Source organism: Pan paniscus, chromosome 1 (assembly GCF_029289425.2).
Source record: "Pan paniscus chromosome 1, NHGRI_mPanPan1-v2.0_pri, whole genome shotgun sequence".
NCBI classification, from domain to species: Eukaryota; Metazoa; Chordata; class Mammalia; order Primates; family Hominidae; genus Pan; species Pan paniscus.
Genome location: NC_073249.2, coordinates 81543908 through 81562415, shown reverse-complemented (window position 1 = coordinate 81562415; position 18508 = coordinate 81543908). Strand labels below are relative to the sequence as shown.

At 42.1% G+C, this 18508-nt stretch overlaps 2 pseudogenes; both read left to right on the top strand.

Annotated features, from left to right (window-relative positions):
- The first annotated feature begins 1072 nt into the window (after positions 1-1072).
- LOC129397639 (large ribosomal subunit protein eL34-like) lies at positions 1073-10082 on the top strand (annotated as a pseudogene).
- Positions 10083-11703: 1621 nt separating this feature from the next.
- On the top strand, positions 11704-14890 carry LOC112437907 (cytochrome c oxidase subunit NDUFA4-like; annotated as a pseudogene).
- Positions 14891-18508: the final 3618 nt, after the last annotated feature.

Sequence of the window (18508 nt, the reverse complement as noted above, 5' to 3'; positions counted from 1 at the left end):
TTCTTAGAGCTTAATTAAAGAAGTGTGGTTTGGGGTATACTTTTCTTATTTGTGCTTTATGTTTTGAACTCAGTCAACACTGTAGACAGTCTCCAGGCAGGTTATAAGTTAAAACCTAACTGATGGTTCAGAATACAATTTCCCAGTTTGCATTTGGGCTCTTGCCTCTCCTCTCCCTCTGTTCATCAATATTTCCATGGATGTTTTTAACAGTATTTTCTGTATGTTGGGTTAATGTTTTTGGTTTTTGAAAATATGAATACCTGTCGTATGTATTAGTTTTGAGTACTATATGTACAATTATGGTGCTAGGTATAATAGATTACAACAATGAAGCAATGTAGTATATGTTTTTATGGGATTAAAGTCTAATGGAGGAGACAAAGTAAAAAAATTACTAATTTTAATATGTGCAGTGATAGAAATGATACTGACTTAAGAGAGTAACAGAAAATCAACTAACTTTAGTAGAGGTAGTCAGAGCTCTGCTTCTCAAGAAGATGTGGAAAACCTCAAGAGACTGTCATTCCCATTTTAACAAGGAGAAAAGGCTGGGTCATCTATAAAATTAAAGCTTTTTTTCTTGAACATATCAAAGAACTGAAATTACAAGGCAAACAAACCAAATCCCAAAGAGTGATAAGCCCTACAAGGAGAGATGGGACATACTGACTGTTTAACCTTAGGAAGAACCCAAGAGAAAGAGATGGCCTTTATATAAACAGGTAAAATATTGGCAAAAATTTTAAGAAATTCCTAAAGTGTACATGTGGGCTAGCATACCAGTTTGGAATAGCCAAGAATCTGAAATAAGGGAACTTCATACACACTCACAAGTTCTTTCCCAAGGGCCTACACCAGGACTTAAGAAAGACTGGAAGCAGGGCGTGGAACCAGAAAGTCTCAGTAGGTGGTTTAAGCAAACAGAAGGTAGTTGACCGCCATGAAATTCTGCCTGCTTTCAAGCTCTTCTCTTGAATGATGCAAAAGCCTTAGGCTATTGTAGGGAGGAACAACAATCATTCCTAGGGCCCAGGCAGAAATTCATTGCTCTGGGGTAGGAATGTAGACAAAACCCATCTGCTTTTGAGAGAGAGGTAGGAAATATTCTGCCTTCAGGACACAGGAAAACAATATTACTGCTGGAAGAGTAGAAGCAAAAATTGACCTTGGAGGATAGGCAGAAAATCTGGGCCCAGGAAGCCACATGGATAACATAAAGAGGTCTGCTCCCAGTGGGGAATGGGCATGAAATTGTTGCACAAGACCAACAATAGATTTGAAACAGATTTTGACTACTATTGAGAAATGGTGCAGGAATGTTGAGAAAGCCACATCCCTGAAGGCCAGGCACACAAAGCCTGCCTAAGACTGAGGCTAGCCAAGAACAAAAAAAAACCCTGTCTCTGCTATAAGCCTAGCACTAAGTAACAAGGAAAAACCAGTCTGTTGAGGAAGCAGCAAGGGTGTAAATATAGATCCTCTCTGTGGTGTAGGCATACAGGGATCCCTGAAAATTGAGGGTGGGACTCAGAAAAGTCCTCCTGTACTCCAGGTGCACTGTAAGCATAAGGTAACAGCAGTCAACCACTGGAAGAATTTGAAGCCTGTAGTATACTGAAGATAGTGACAGCATTAATCCAACCCAAACCCCTACAAACTGGTGTCTACATTGACACAATTTCCAAACTAATGGTCTCTGTGTTAGTCCATTTTGCATTGCTACAAAGGAATACCTGAGGCTGGATAATTTATAGACAAGAGGTTTATTTTGGCTCATGGTTCTGCAGATTATACAAGAAACATGGTGCCAGCATTTGCTTCTGGTTAGGCCTCAGGAAGCTTTTACTTGTGGCAGAAGGAAAGGGGAGCTGATGTGTCACATGACAAGAGCAGGAGCAAGAGAGACGCCAAGTTCTTTTTATTTATTTATTTATCTATTTTATTTATTTATTTATTTATTTATTTATTTATTTATTTATTTATTTATTTACTGAGATAGCATCTCAGTCTGTCACCCAGGCTGGAGTGCAGTGGCACCATCTCAGCTTACTGCAGCCTCTGCCTCCTGGGTTCAAACGATTCTCCTGCCTCAGCCTCTTGAGTAGCTGGGATTACAGGCATGCGCCACCAAGCCTAGCTAATTTTTGTAGTTTTAGTAGAGATGGGGTTTCACCATGTTGGCCAGGCTGGTCTCGAACGCCTGACCTCAAGTGATCCACCCACCTCGGCCTCCCAAAGTGCTGGGATTATAGGCATGAGCCACCGCGCCTGGCCCAAGCTCTTTTTAAAAAACCAGCTTTCACATGAACCTCAAGTGATCCACCCACCTCGGCCTCCCAAAGTGCTGGGATTATAGGCATGAGCCACCGCGCCTGGCCCAAGCTCTTTTTAAAAAACCAGCTTTCACATGAACTAATGAAGAACTCATTACCCCAAAGAGGGCACATCCACTCATGAGGGATCCCTCCCATGACCCAAACACCTCTTACCAGGCCCTGCTTCCAACATTGAGAATCACATTTCAACATGAGATTTGGAAGGGACAGACATCTAAACTATATCAGTTTGACAGAAGTGTGTGCATTTCCAGGTGTAACACAATCTACCTTATTCCTTCTGTTATACACGAGTCTGGCGTTCAATCAAAAACCAGCAGAATACAATTCAGAAATGAAACAGAGGTTGGGACTAGCAACCTCTGTTAATATATTAACAGATTATATAACAATCAGTTAATATATTAACATATCTGGTGGAAAAGGTGGGAAATAACGAACAGATAGTGAATTTCAGCAGAGAAGTGGGTAAAAGGGCAAAATGGAAACACCAGATATATATACATAAAAAGGTTGGCCAGGCACTATGGTTCACACCTGTAAGCCCAGCACTTTGGGAGGCCGAGGCAGGTAGATCACTTGAGACCAGGAGTTTGAGACCAGCCTGTCTAACATGGGGAAACCCCAGCTCTACTAGAAATACAAAAAATTAGCCAGGCGTGGTAGCACATACCTATAATCCCAGCTACTCGGGAGGCTGAGGCATGAGAATTGCTTGAACTCGGAAGGCAGAGGTTGCAGTGAGCTGAGATCGTGCCACTGCACTCCTGCCTGGGCAACAGAGCAAGACTCTGTGTCAAAAAAAAAAAAAAAAAAAAAGTCTACAATATCAGAGATAGAGGATTTCTTCAAACTTGATACAGCTGAAGAATTCATGAACTTGAAAAGAGGTCAATAGCAAGTATCTAAACAGACAAAGCAAAAGAGAGTAGTGGTGGGGAAACAGGACAGAGCATCCAAGAACTGTGGGACAAGATCAAATAGTCTGATGTACAGGCAAACCTTGAAAATATTACAGTGTGGCTCCAGACCACTGCCGTAAAACAAATAAAGCAAGCCACATGAATTTTTTTGTTAACGAGTGCATATGAAAGTTATGTTTACACTATACCATAGTCTATTAAGTGTGCAATAGCATTATGTCTAAAGAAAAACAACATACGTATCTTAATTTAAAAATGCTTTATTAAAACAAAATGCTAATAATCATCTGACCCTTCAGCAAGTAGCAGTATTTTTGCTGGTAGAGGACCTTGCTTTGAGTTGATGGCTGCTGACTGATGATGGCTGTGGCAATTTCTTAAAATAAGACATCAACAGCCAGGTGTGGTGGCTCACACCTGCAATCCCAGCATTTTGGGAGGCCGAGGTGGGCGGATCACCTGAGGTTGGGAGTTCAAGACCAGCCTGACCAACATGGAGAAACCCTGTCTCTACTAAAAATACAAAATTAGCTGGGTATGGTGGCACATGCCTGTAATCCCCGCTACTCGGGAGACTGAGGCAGGAGAATCATGTGAACCTGGGAGACGGAGGTTGCGGTGAGCAGAGATCACACCATTGCACTCCAGTCTGGGCAACAGAAGTGAAACTCCGTCTCAAAAAAAAAAAAAAGACATTCAACCCTCTTAGATCCTGCCACTACTTTATCAGCTAAGTAACTAAGTATATGTAATATTCTAATCCTTTGTTGCCATTTCAACAATGCTTACGGTATCTTCAACAGTAGATTCCATCTCAAGAAACCACTTTCTTTGTTCATCCATAAGAAGCAACTCCTCATCCTGTTAAAGTTTTGTCATGAATTTGCAATAATTCTGTCACACCTTTAGGCTCTGCTTCTAATTCTAGTTCTCTTGCTATTTCCACCCCATCTGCAGTGACTTCCTCCACTGAAGTCCTGAACCTCTCAAAGTCATCCACAAGGGTTGGAATCAACTTCTTCCAAACTCCTATTAAAATGTTGACATTTTGACCTCCTTCCATGAATCACAAATTGGCATCTGGAATGGTTAATCCTTTCCAGAAAGTTTTCAATTGACTTTGCCTGGATCCATGAGAGGAATCACTATCTATGGCAGCTATAGCCTTATGAAATGTATTTCTTAAGAAATAAGACTTGAAAGTTGAAATGACTCTTTGATCCGTGGGCTGCAGATTGTATATTGTGTTAGCAGGCATGAAAACACAGCATTCATCTCCTTGTACATCTCTATCACAGCTCTTGGTTGACCAGGTACATTGTCAATGAGCAGTGATATTTTGAAAAGAATCTTTTTTTCTGAACAATGGTTCTCAATACTGGGCTTAAAATATTTAGTGAGCGAGGCTGTAAAGAGATGTGCTGTTATCCAGGCTTTGTTGTAGAGCACAGGTGGTGGCAACTGATCATAATTCTCAGCTCTAGGATTTTGAGAATGGTAAATGAAACTTTCTCAGTATCAGCAGTAAGGCTGTTTTGCTTTATTATCATGTATGTATTCACTGGAGTAGCACTTTTCATTTCCTTCAAGAGCTTTTCCTTTGCATTCACAACCTGGCTAACTTGTACAAGATGTCTGGCTTTCATCCTATCATGCCTTCCTTACTAAGCTTAATCATTTCTAGCCTTTGTTTAAAGTGAAAGACATGTGACTCTTCCTTTCACTTGAACACTTAGAGGTCATTGTAGGTTATTAACTGGCCTAATTTCAATATTGTTGTGTCTCAGGGAACAGAAAGGCCTGAGGAGAGGGAGAGAGAGGGGACGATGGCAGGTCAATGGACCAGTCACAGCACACACTACATTTATCGATTAAGCTCATTGTCTTATATAGGCAGAATTGTTGATATCCCCCAACAGTTAACAATAGTAACATCAAGGATCACTCATCACAGATCACCATACAGATATAATCAATGCAATATCTGTGAAGCACAATAAACCAAAGTACAAAAAAAGACATACACCCATATGTAATTAAAGTCCAAGAGAAAACAGAAATGGACTGCGGGATAAGAAATATCAGTAGAGGCCGGGCGCGGTGGCTCACGCCTGTAATCCCAGCACTTTGGGAGGCCGAGGCGGGCGGATCACAAGGTCAAGAGATCAAGACCATCCTGGCCAACATGGTGAAACCCCGTCTCTACTAAAAATACAAAAATTAGCCAGGCGTGGTGGCACGCACCTGTAGTCCCAGCTACTCAGGAGCCTGAGGCAGGAGAATTGCTTGAATCCGGGAGGCAGAGGTTGCAGTGAGCCGAGATCGCATCACTGCACTCCAGCCTGCCAATAGAGTGAGACTCCATCTCAAAAAAAAAAAAGGAAAAAATGGATCAGTAGAGATAATGGCCAAGAATTTTCCAAAGCTAATGAAGAACAGTAACTCACAGGTCCCAGAATTCCAGAAATTCCACATTGTAAGTCAAACTGCTGAAACCAAAGATAAGAGTTAATCTCTCAAAGACAGTTGGAGGAAAAAGAAACATTATATACAGAGAAAGAAACACATAAGAATTATAGCCAACTTCTGGTCAGGGAGTAAATGAGCAAGAAAATAATGAAGCGAAGGTCCATGTAAGGAGCTTGGAAGTCACCATTCCATCTTGACAATAAGGAAAATGCTGGACAAAGTGAAGACACAACTCTTCTTGGATCTCTCAGAAAAGTGAGGTTACAGGGCAAAATGCTACTCCCAAAATTGAAGAGACAGGCAAATACAGAGAATTACAACTTAATGGAGCAGGAACTCAGAAGCAAAAACCTCCGTGGGCACTAGTGCCAGGGTAGGAAAATCTAAATTGTGCTTGACAAATAGCTGGAGGCTCAGTGTGGACAAGTTTGAGATTAAAAACTCCAAGGGGGCCAGGTGTGGTGGCTCATGTCTGTAATCCCAGCACTTTGGAGCCTAAGACAGGCAGATCACCTGAATTCAGGAGTTCGAGACCAGCCTGGCCAACATGGCAAAACCCCATCTTTACTAAAAATACAAAAATTAGCCAGGTGTGGTAGCATGCGCCTGTAATTTCAGCTACTTGGGAGACTAAGGCATGAGAATCACTTGAACCCAGGAGGCAGAGGTTGCAGTGAGCCAAGATCACACCATTGCACTCCAGCCTGGGCAACAGAGTGAGACACCATCTCAAAAAATAAAATAAAACAAATAAATAAAAACTCCAGGGGGACCCAGTCATAGGGCAACCGCCACACTTCTCTGAGTTTTGCCTCCAGGCACTCAATCAGGTTCTCACAGTAAAGACTGGCCAAAAATCCCTTTGGGATTTCAGCAGGGGAAGGGGACAAGGAACCATTTTGAAATATGCCAGAGCTTTCTGTTGTTAACAAGGCCTGCCCTTGAGAGAAACTGTTTTACCAGAGCCTAATCTAGTAAAGTTTTTTCAGAGTCTTACTGATTGGGGGAAGAGAAATATCCAACTCCAGTCAGCTCTAGCTATCCTGTTCCACCCAATGGTGGGGAGGGAGGTACTGAGAAGCACTTGTGAAGTTCACAGTCCAGAGGCACAGGCTCATTAAAAGACTGAGACTGAATCCTATTTGACCTTTGAACTCACAAAGACTTTCTTCTTCCTCTTTCGCTGATGTTGTTTACAGGCACTCAGAATGGTCCAGCATTTGATATACCATCGTAGGCTTTCCTACAATATAGCCTCTAACAAAACTAGGCTGTCCCAAACCCCGGGTAATAGAATTGTTTACTTTTATACCAAGAAGGTTGGGAAAGCACCAAAATCTGCATGTGGCATGTGCCCAGGCAGACTTTGAGGGGTTCGTGCTGTGAGACCTAAAGTTCTTATGAAATTGTCCAAAACAAAACAACATGTCAGCAGGGAATATGGTGGTTCCATTTGTGCTAAATGTGTTCATGACAGGATCAAGCATGCTTTCCTTATCGAGGAGCAGAAAATTGTTGTGAAAGTGTTGAAGGCACAAGCACAGAGTCAAAAGCTAAATAAAAAATGAAACTTTTGCTGGGAGTGGTGGCTCACACCTGTAATCCCAGCACTTTGGGAGGCCGAGGCGGGCAGATCATGAGGTCAGGAGTTCGAGACCAGCCTGACCAACATGGTGAAACCCTGTCTCTACTAAAAATACAAAAATTAGCCGGGCATGGTGGCATGCATCTGTAATCTCCGCTACTCGGGAGGCTGAGGCAGGAGAATCGCTGGAACATGGGAGGTAGAGGTTGCAATGAGCCCTGCATTCCAGCCTGGGCGACAGAGCGAGACTCCTTCTCAAAAAAAAAAAAAAAAAAAAAGGAAAGAAAGAAACTTTTTTGAGCAATAAAAATGAAAAGACTTAAAAAAAAAGACGGAGACCTAATCAAAGGACTATAAAATACCTTTCCTTCCCACACATCTTCCCACACATTACTAAAGGCCTTTTTACTATAGCCCCTTTTACGTACATCACATTCAGGTATCAAGAAAAAAAACTACAAGGCAGACTAAAAGGCAAAACAGAACAAAAACTCCACAGTTTTAAGAGACAGAGCCATCCTCAGAACCAGATTCATATATGACAGGGATGTTGAAATGGTCAGACGATGAACTTAAAACAACTGATTCATATGCAAAAGACTCTAGTGAATAAAGTAGACAGCCTGCAAGAACAGATGGGCAATGGGTGAACAGAGAGATGGAAATTCTAAGCATAAACATAATGCCAGAAATAAAAACACTGCAGCAGAAATGAAGAATGCTTTTGATAGATCTATTAATAGATTGGACATGGCTGAGAAAACAATCTCTGAACTTGAGTGTATCTCAATAGAAACTTCCAAAATGGAAGAGCAAAAAGAAAAAAAAGACTGAAAAAAAAAATCCCAACAGAAAATCCAAGAATGATGGGACAACTACAAGAAGTATTACATAAGTGGAATGAAAATATCACAAGGGCTAGGCACAGTGGCTCACACCTGTAATCCCAGAAGTTTGGGAGGCCAAGGTGGGTGGATCACCTGATGTCAGGAGTTCGAGACCAGCCTGGCCAACATGGTGAAACCCTGTCTCTAATAAAAATACAAAAATTAGCCAGGTGTGGTGGCGGGTGCCTGTAATCTCAGCTACTCGGGAGGCTGAGGCAGGAGAATCGCTTGAGCCTGGGAGGTGGAGGTTGCAGTGAGCCAAGACTGTGCCACTGCACTCCAGCCTGGGCAACACAGTGAGACTCCATATCATAATAAAAATAAAAATAGAAAAGAAAATACCAGAAGGAGGCCAGGCGTGGTGGCTCACATCCATAGGCAGAGGTTGCAGTGAGCTGAGATTATGCCACTGCACTCCAGTCTGGGCAACAGAGTGAGACTTCATCTCAAAAAAGAAAAGTAAAAAAGAAAATACCAGAAGGAGAAGAAATAAATAAAACAACAGAAGAAATACTTGAAGCAATAATGACTGAGAATTTTTGCAAATTAATGTCAGATATCAAATCACAGATTCAGGAAGCTCAGAGAACACCACACAGGATAAATGTCAAGACAACAATAACCACAATCATCACCACAAAAAAAACATGACACCTAGGAATACCATATTTTTAAAGTCCTATATTTTAAAAGTCTTTAAAAAGTCAGAGGAAAAAGACACCTTACCTACAGGGGAAAAAAGATAAAAATTATACCCAACTTCTCCTCAGTAACATGCAAGCAAGGAGGTCAGTGAAATTTAGTGTTGAGAGAAAAAAATTACGAACCTAGAATTCTGTGTCCTGTGAAATGATTCTTCAGAGGTGAAGGAGAAGTACAGACTTTCTCAGACAAACAAAAACTTAAGAAGTTTTTTGCCAGTAGATCTGCCTTACAATAAATGTTAAAAGTTTCTCAGAGAAAAGAAAAATGATATAGGTCAGAAACTTGGAGCTACATAAAGAAAGAAAGAGCAATCTATCTATCTATCTATCTATCTATCTATCTACCATCTATTCTATCTATTCTATAATCTATCATCTATTCTATCCAATCTATTCTATCTATCTATCTATCTATCTATCTATCTATCTATCTATCTAATCTCTGTCTCTGTCTGTCTGCCTGCCTGCCTATATAACTACTTACCTACCTTTCTACCTATCTATCCAGTCACCCATCCATCTATCTAAATAGATTTATTGTAAAGAGTTACATCATGTGATTATGGATGCTGAGAAGTTCCCAGACATGCAGTCGGCAAAGTGGAGATTTGGGAGAACCTGTGGCACAGTTCCAGCGCAAGTCTGAAGACCTGAGAATCAGGAGAGCCAATGGTGTCAGTTCCAGTTCAAAAGCTAGCAGGCTTGAGACCCAAGAAGAGCCATTGTTTCAGTTCAAGTTCAAAGGAAGCAAAAGATTGATGTCCTTGCTCAAGGCAGTCAGGCGGGAGATGTTCCCTTTACTTGGCCTTTCTGATCTATTCAGGCATTCAGTGGATTGGACAAGACCCACCCACATCAGGGAGGGTAGTCTAATTTGTAGTCTTTACTCAGTTTACCAATGCAAATATTAATCTCATTCAGAAACCCCCTCACAGATATACCCAGAATAGTGTTTGACCAAATATCTGGGCACCCTGTGGCCTAGTCAAGTTCACACATAAAATTCATCTTCGCAATGACATTCTGGAAAGGCAAAATCATTGGCAGAAATCAGATCAATTGTTGCAAGAGGGGGGAAGTATTGAATATGAAAGGACCTGAGGGAAATTTTAGGTGTGATGGACTATGCTAAATTTTTATTGTGGTGGTACTTACTTGACCATATAGGTTTGTCAGAACTCATTGAATTGTATACCTAAAAAAGGCAAATTTCTTTATATGTAACTATACTTTAATAAACATGAATTTAAGAACAAAAAAGAATTTGAAGAACAATTGAAAGAAGAAGAAGAAGGCTGGGCACCATGCCTCATGCCCATAATCCCAGCACTTTGGGAGGCTGAGGTGGGAGGATCGCTTGAGCCCAGGAGTTTGAGACCAGCCTAGGAAACATAGGGAGACCTCATCTCTACAAAAGATAAAAAACAGTAGCCAGGAATGGTGGCACATGTCTGTTGTCCCAGATACTTGGGAGGCTGAGGTGGGAGATTGTTTGAGTCCTAGAGGTTGAGGCTTCAGTGAGCACTGATCATGCCACTGCACTCAAGCCTGGGCAACAGAGTGAGTTCCCATCCTAAAATAATAATAATAATAAATAATAAGAGGTAGTCTGGGCACTATACTGAGGGCATGCTATTTAAGCTGAATCCTGAACATAAAAATAATTTAGTCATGGGATATATTTGGGGTGGGAAGAGTTTGTAAGAGAGGAAACAATGGAGAACAGTCAATGAAAAGATTGGCATATTTATGGAAGCAGAGAGAGGTGTATTGCTTGAGCACAAGATGAGACCGAAGAGACTGGCTAGGGTTAGATTATGCAGCATTTTGTAGTCCACATTTAAGAAGGATAGATTTTATTTTGATGCAATAAGAAATAATGAAAAGTTAAGCATAGGGGGCAAGAGATCTGACATTTTCAATTCATGTTAGCCGCTAGATGGGGAATGGATTGAAGGTATTTAGAGGAGTAGCAGTCAACTTAGGAGGCTGTTTCAGTAGGCAATGGGAGTGATGGTGCTGTGTGATCTAGAGCTGTGGTAGTGGATATGAGGAAGAGTGGACTCAAAGAATATTTTGAAGATTGAATTTATTGGATTTCCTTATGAATTCAACATTAGGAGTGAAGGAAATGGAAGAATGAAGGAGGATGTTTAAGTTTTGGTCTTGACCAATTAGGAGGCTATTGGTGCTATGTAATGTATTGAAGACAGAAAGGAGGGACAAGTTTGGAGGAATTAAAATTCCTCTTGACCATGTTAAGTTTGGAATGTCTGAGACATCCAAATGAAAATGTTTAATGTGTAGTTTCTTTTTTTTTTCTTTTTTTTTTTTTTTTTGAGACAGAGTCTCACTCTGTTGCCCAGGCTGGAGTGAAGTGGCACGATCTTGGCTCACTGCAACCTCTGCCTCCTGGGTTCAAGCCATTCTCCTGCCTCAGCCTCCTGAGTAGCTGGGACTACAGGTACACACCATCATGCCCAGCTAATTTTTGTATTTTCAGTAGAGTCAGGGTTTCACCATGTTGGCCAGGCTGGTCTTGAACTTCTGGCTTCACATGATCTGCCCGCCTTGGCCTCCCAAGTGCAGGGATTACAGGCGTGAGCCACCGCACCCGGCCTAATGTGTAGTTCGATGGGTAACTGAATCTGTAGCTCAAGAGATACCTGAACTAAAGAAAGAAATCGAGGATTATCACCAATATAGGTAGCTTTTAAAGTCATATAAATGAATGAAATCACTTAAAGAATGTTGACAAAGAAATGAAGAGTTTCTTTCCTTTCAAATGCTACAAACATGCTCCACCAGATCCTCAGTCAGACTAAGAAGCATCTGAGCTTGATCCCCTCTTTGTGTTTATTGGAGCTGAAGGTACTGGAGCAGCACTATGTGTCTTGTGTCTGGCATTGTTCAATCCAGATGTTAGTTGAGACGGAAAGCATAACCCAGAACCCTGAAACAAACTGGTCCCAATGATCCATACGAGTTCTACCCAGTGAATGTGGATTACAGCATACTGAGGAAAGAAGGTCCAGATTTCTAAATGTTTCCCTATAAAGCTGCTTTAGAATGAAGGTCTTCCAGAAGCCATCTGCACAATTTTCCACTTAATCAGGAAATATTTCTCCTCTAAATGCATGAAATCATGTTGATATATTGGACTGGAGATTATATTGATTAATTAGTATCTGAAACTTGAAAAAAACTAAAAAGAAAAAGAAGCAGGCTGGGTGCAGTGGCTCACGCCTGTAATCCCAGCACTTTGGGAGGCCGAGGCGGGCGGATCTCGAGGTCAGGAGATTGAGACCATCCTGGCTAACACGGTGAAACCCCGTCTCTACTAAAAAATACAAAAAATTAGCCCGCTTTGGTGGTGGGCGCCTGTAGTCCCAGCAACTCGGGAGGCTGAGGCAAGAGAATGGCGTGAACCCGGGAGGTGGAGCTTGCAGTGAGCCAAGATCGCGCCACTGCACTCCAGCATGGGTGACAGAGCGAGACTCCGTCTCAAAAAAAATAAAATAAAAATAAAATAAAAATAAAAAATAAAAAAAATGAAAAAGAAATAACGAAGGCCTTGGAGGGATTCCTGATCCCTGAACAACACTTGGAGATCAAGAGAGAAGAAGGAATAGCCAATGTAGAAACCAGGAGAGTACAGTAACATAGAAGCCAAGGGAAGAGAAGAATGTTTCTAGGAAGGAGTTGGCATCTGAATTGAATGCTGTTAAGGGAACTATTAATAGTAAGATGACAGGAGTTTTTATTGGCAGCACAGAGATATTGCTGATTTTTTTTTCTTTTTATTAAGACGTGGCCTTGCTCTATTGCCCAGGCTGGAGTGTAGTGGCATGATCACAGCTCACTGCAGCCTCAACCTCCCCGGGCTCAAGTGATCCTCCCACCTCAGCCTCCTTGGTAGCTGGGACTACAGGCGCACACCCCCATGTCCAGTTAATTTTTTTGTATTTTTTGCAGCAACGGGTTTTTGCCATGTTGTCTAGGCTGGTTTTGAACTCCTGGGCTTAAATGATCTGTCCGCCTCAGCTTCCCAAAGTGCTGGGATTACAGGCGTGAGCCACCACTCCTAGCCTGATATTGCTAATTTTATACAGTTTTGGGGGAGTGATGACAGTAGAAGCCAGACTGGACTTTGAAAATGAAATATGAAGATAGATCTCTCAACAAAATTGCTTTAAAAGAAACAGGCTGGTAGCTAGGGATTTGTGGGGACAGTCATGTCTATGGGAATAGCCTAATAATCAGATTGGTGATTCAGGAGAGGGGATAACCAATGGAGCAATCAGTGTTATGCAAATAAGGCAAATTAAAGCCTCATTTTTAATAATTGTTTATTAGTCACTTCTCACATTAACATTTAAAGGATTGTTATTAAGACGATCAAAACAAGGTTACAGATAATGCCGCTTCCAGAAACTAGAAATAGTCTAGTTTTTTTCCTTATGTACTTAACCACATAGCTTCCCTCAGTGATTCACAAAATAGGAAAATCTTTCCCTAATTTTTCGTATCATCACAAACTTAGCAAACTTAGCTGTCTGGAGGACTTGATACTCTTTATAAATGTGAGGCATGAAGCCTGTTGTCTTAGGGCCTTCCTTTTTTTTTTTTTTTTTTTTGAGATGGAGTCTCACGCTGGAGTGCATTAGTGTGATCTCGGCTCAATGCAACCTCCATCTCCTGGGTTCAAGAGATTCTCCTGCCTCAGCCTCCTGAGTAGCTGGGATTACAGGCATGCGCCACCATGCCTGGCTAATTTTTGTATTTTTGGTAGAGACAGGGTTTCACTATGTTGGCCAGGCTGGTCTCAGACTCTTGACCTCAGGCAGTTTGCCCACCTCAGCCTCCTAAAGTGCTGGAATTATAGGCGTGAGCTGCCATGCCCAGCCATTTTTTTTTTTTTTGGAGACAAGGTCTCACTCTGTTGCCCAGACTGTAGTGCAGTGGCATGATCTCAGCTCACTGCAACCCCTACCTCCTGGGTTCAAGTGATCCTCCTGCCTCAGCCTCCCACGTAGCTGAGACTGCAGGCCCATGCCACCATGCCTGGCTTATTTCTATTTTTATTTTTGTAGAGACAGTGTCTCCCTGTATTTCCCAGGCTGGTCTCGAACACCTGGGCTCAAGCAATCTGCTCTCCCCAGCCTCCTAAAGTGCTGGGATTACAGGCATGAGCCACTGTGCCAGGCCAGGGCCTTCTTGAGTTGCGTTATAAATAAAGGGTCAGGTAGTGCTTGTGGAAAACCTGCCTACAGGTGTCCTCTTGTGGAAATAAGTAATTCAAAGTCTAAGCTATTGGAATGCTAAATTATTTTGAGCCTTAAAGGAATGAGAATTTCAGGGCCTGAGTCATTGACAGGCTGTAAACTAGGCAGCTATAAGCTATAAGCTTTTGTTTGTCTAATAACAAATTAAGCCTTTTCCCTTACATGCATTGTTTCATAAAATGTAAATGGTTGAAGGGTGCCAGGGAGGACCCCCTTCCCTCTAACTGTAGACTTTCATTATACATTGACCCCCCTCTTACCTTTCTGACACAAAGATTTCTAGGCTATCATATGGCTTAAGATGGAATGTTAAATACACTCTTTAAAATTGGAAAGGAAATGAAAAACCAGTTATAAGGAAAAGAAAACAAGCTACATGGAAACAAACTGTAACTAATTAATTTGTTATAACTCATAAATCAGTTTTGTATAGAAAATGTTGTAATCTTGTTAAATTTGTCTTTTTCCTATATAAGAAAAAATTTAGCTTTTGACTTCGAAGCACTAAACTCATTTCTCTGAAGGGGTGCATCCAGGAATGGCTTCAGCTTCTCTTGAATAAGCTCTTTAAAACTGGATCCTGATCCTTTTGATTATTTCAGATTGATACTCTTCAGTAAAAAATCTTTAGATAGAGCTAGGTACAGTGGCTTATACCTGTAATCCCCACCACTTGGGAAGTTGAGGTGAAAGGGTTGCTTGAGGCCAGGAGTTTGAGACTTGGCTGAGCAACATAGCAAGACCCTGTCTCTAAATAATAATAATAATAATAATAATAATAAAATCTTTAGATATGTGTGTTTTCCTACGTGTGTTGTATTTATGGCATGTCATAGTCTGTTTTGTGCTCCTATAACAGAATACCACAGACTGGGTAATTTAAAATGAACAGAAATTTATTGGCTCACAGTTCTGGAACTGGGAAGTTCAAGATCAATGGGCCAGTATCTGTCAAAAGCCTTTTAGCTGCGTCATTCCATGACAAAAGGCAGAGGGCAGGGGAGAGAAAAGGAGGCTGAACTGGTCTTTCTATAAGGGATCCACTCCTGTGATAATAGCATTAATATATTCATGAGGGCAGAGTCCTCATGGCCTAATAATCTCATAAAGATCCCATCTCTTAATACTGTTGTATGGGGATTGAGTTTCTAACACGTGATTTTTGGGGGATATGACATATTCAAACCATAGCAGGGCACTGGCAGAGAAAATGCCCATGTGGATTTTAAGTCTGGATTAGTGTTACAGTGTGTGAACCTACAAACGTATCTGAGACAGGTGTCAATCAATTTAGAAAGTTTATTTTGCCAAGGTTAAGGATACGCCTGTGACACAGCCTCAAGAGGTCGTGATGGCATGTGCCCAAGGTGGCTGGGGCACAGCTTGCTTTTATATATTTTAGGGAGACATAATACAACAGTCAACACATGTAACATTTACACTGGTTTGATCTGGAAGGGCAAGACAACTCGAAGTGGGGCTTCCAAGTCATAGGTAAATTAAAAAATTTCCTGATGGGCAATTGGTTGAAAGAGTTTTATCAATAGAAAGAAATGTCTGGTTTCCCTAAAGGGGTTATAGAGACCAAGACTTTATATTGCAGATGAAGCCTCCAAGTAGGAGGCTTCAGAGAGAATACATTGCAGATGTCTTTTATCAGACTTAAGGTCTGTATTGATGTTAATACTAGTCAGCTTTTCCTGAATTCCAAAAGGCAGGAGGGCATACTGAGGCATGTTCGACCCCACCATCCTGTTGTGGCCTGAACTAGATTTTCAGGTTAACTTTGGAATGCTCTGGGCCAACAGGAGGGGCCCATTCTGATGGTTGGAGGGCCTTAGAATTTTATTTTTGGTTTACAAGTGCCAGGTTTTTCTGAGACCTGAATTTGTCTAAGATAGAAATAAAAGCCCATTACAGCAAATACTACCCCGTCTTGGTTTGGATTTCCTTCAAAATGTACCCTGAGACAAGCATCGGGAGGCAGGCAGGCAGTTTGACAGGCAATCTCAGGAAGAACAGGTGAGAAAGTGGGAAAGGGAGACAGGAAGAAAAGGCAAAGAAGGTGTGGTCATGAACGTGGGGATTGCAGCTGTGGTCAAAAGGGGCTTAATCTTGCTGGAGACTTCTGCAGAACCTTGTGGAACGTGCCCCAGAGTGTCCCATTTATAGTCTCATCTCGTTGGTTGGGGTTTGGCTCCAGGCTGATGGCTGGATCCCCCTTCCCAATACTGAGACAGCTCTGATGACTGGAGTGTTTGAACACCAGGGTCCTTAGTCTCGCACCCATTTTGATAAAACAACATGGACACACGTGGAGTAGTTTTAAGGAGCGAAAAGTTCAATAGTCAAGAAAGATGGAAGGAAGGAGAAAACAGCTTCCCTGTACAGAGACAGAGGGAGGGGGGATTTCTCTCTGTAAGCCATTTTCTGCTATCCTCCCCGCGCCCCCCCACCCCGAAACCCCGGCCCCTACACACACACACGGCAGGGCGTGAGGAGAGAAACGACTGTCTGTTTTCACACTGCTATAAAGAACCTCCTGAGACTGGGTAATTTTTGAAGAAAAAAGGCTTAATTGTAATTTACTTACAGTTCTGCACAGTTAGGGAGGCCTCAGGAAACTTACAATCATGATGGAAAGTGAACGGGAACCAAGGACCTTCTTCACATGGTGGCAGGGAGAAAGAGTGAAGGAGAAACTGCCACACACTTTTAAACCATCAGATCTCATGAGAACTCACTATCATGAGAACAGTGTAAGGGAAACCACCCACGTGATGCAATCACCACCCACTAGGCCCTTCCCCTGACACGTGGGGATTATAATTCCAGATGACATTTGGGTGGGGACACAGAGCCAAAGCATATCAAACTTCATGTCTATTGCTGGTACACGGGGATTCAGGTGGCAAGCAGGTATGAGGTGGGGCATCAGAGCCCTCCTTACAACATTCATGTATTGCAAAGTTACTTCCCTGCAGTGATGACTGGGAGAGTCTTATTATCTGCAATTCTGAACACTCCTGGATTTAAATGGTTTCTTTCATCCCTGTCTATACAACAGTTCGTTTATCAGCCAGCTATATTGTAATTGATAAAGAAGCCATGGGGCCATGAGAATACTGACATCAAACAGTTACTTTTCAGCTTCCTTTCCTACCTTTAAATGGTCATGCCTCTCCCTCAAAGGGACTTTGGAAAAATTTAAACTCTTACTCCACCACTAAAATCAGGTGAACACACAAAGCAATCTAGGGCTTGGAGCGATACATAAGGCTGGTGGTGTGTATCTGAATGTTTTTCTCTAAACCTGGGGTTTTCAACCAAGGGCCCATAGTCATGGCAGAACGCCTGGCATATATGACACCGCTGGTAGTGTGGGCCACTTTTCCCCACAGGGGCAGGTGGGGAGAGGCTCCATGACAATCATACTCTCAAAAGGGTCTGTGATGCCAAAATAGAACAAGAGGCACTGTCCTGATTGGTTCAGCTAGGGTTTCTACTTCACTTATTTACTTCATGTGGAAGACTGAAGAAAAGGCAAGAATACCCACTGGAAGTAGAGGGGAGGCCTGGCTGCCCCTACAAATATCCACAGAATGGCACAACCCTAAGTGTCCTTCAAAGATCTGTCTCTTGGCTTCACGGCTTCAAGGTCTGAATTGTGACCATTCAGAAGACTGACATCTTCCTGGGAGCAGCAGATTTTATAATGGAGAAGCCTTCTTGGTATGTAAGAAATCAAAATAAAAGAATACGCTGGATGCGGTGGCTCATGCCCGTAATCCCAGCACTTTGGGAGGCCGAGGTGGGCGGATCACCTGAGGTCAGGAGTTCAAGACCAGCCTGGCCAACATATAGTGAAACCCTGTCTCTATTAAAAAAATACAAAAATTAGCTGGGTGTTGTAGTGCACACCTGTAGTTCCAGCTACTTGGGAAGCTGAGGCAGGAGAATCGCTTGAAGCTGGGAGGTGGAGGTTGGAGTGAGCCGAGATCGTGCCACTGCACTCCAGCCTGGGTGACAGAACGAGACTCCATCTCAAAAAAAAAAAAAAAAAAAAAAAAAAGGAAGAAAGTCCAGGATTTGCATGGTGGCCTAGGCTCTTGCAATTGTGATAAGGATAAACCTGCTTCATGTGGGACTCAGACACCAGAACTATGTCTGACCTGTGCTGTGCTTAAATGGGCTTTGCCAACACTGCCTTAGGAGTCTCCTTTTCCTAGCCCCTAGGATTAACCAGTTTGAGGAATGGCCTTCCTTTCCTTCTCCTTTTCCTATTCTAGATACATTAAGGTATTCAATCATGATTT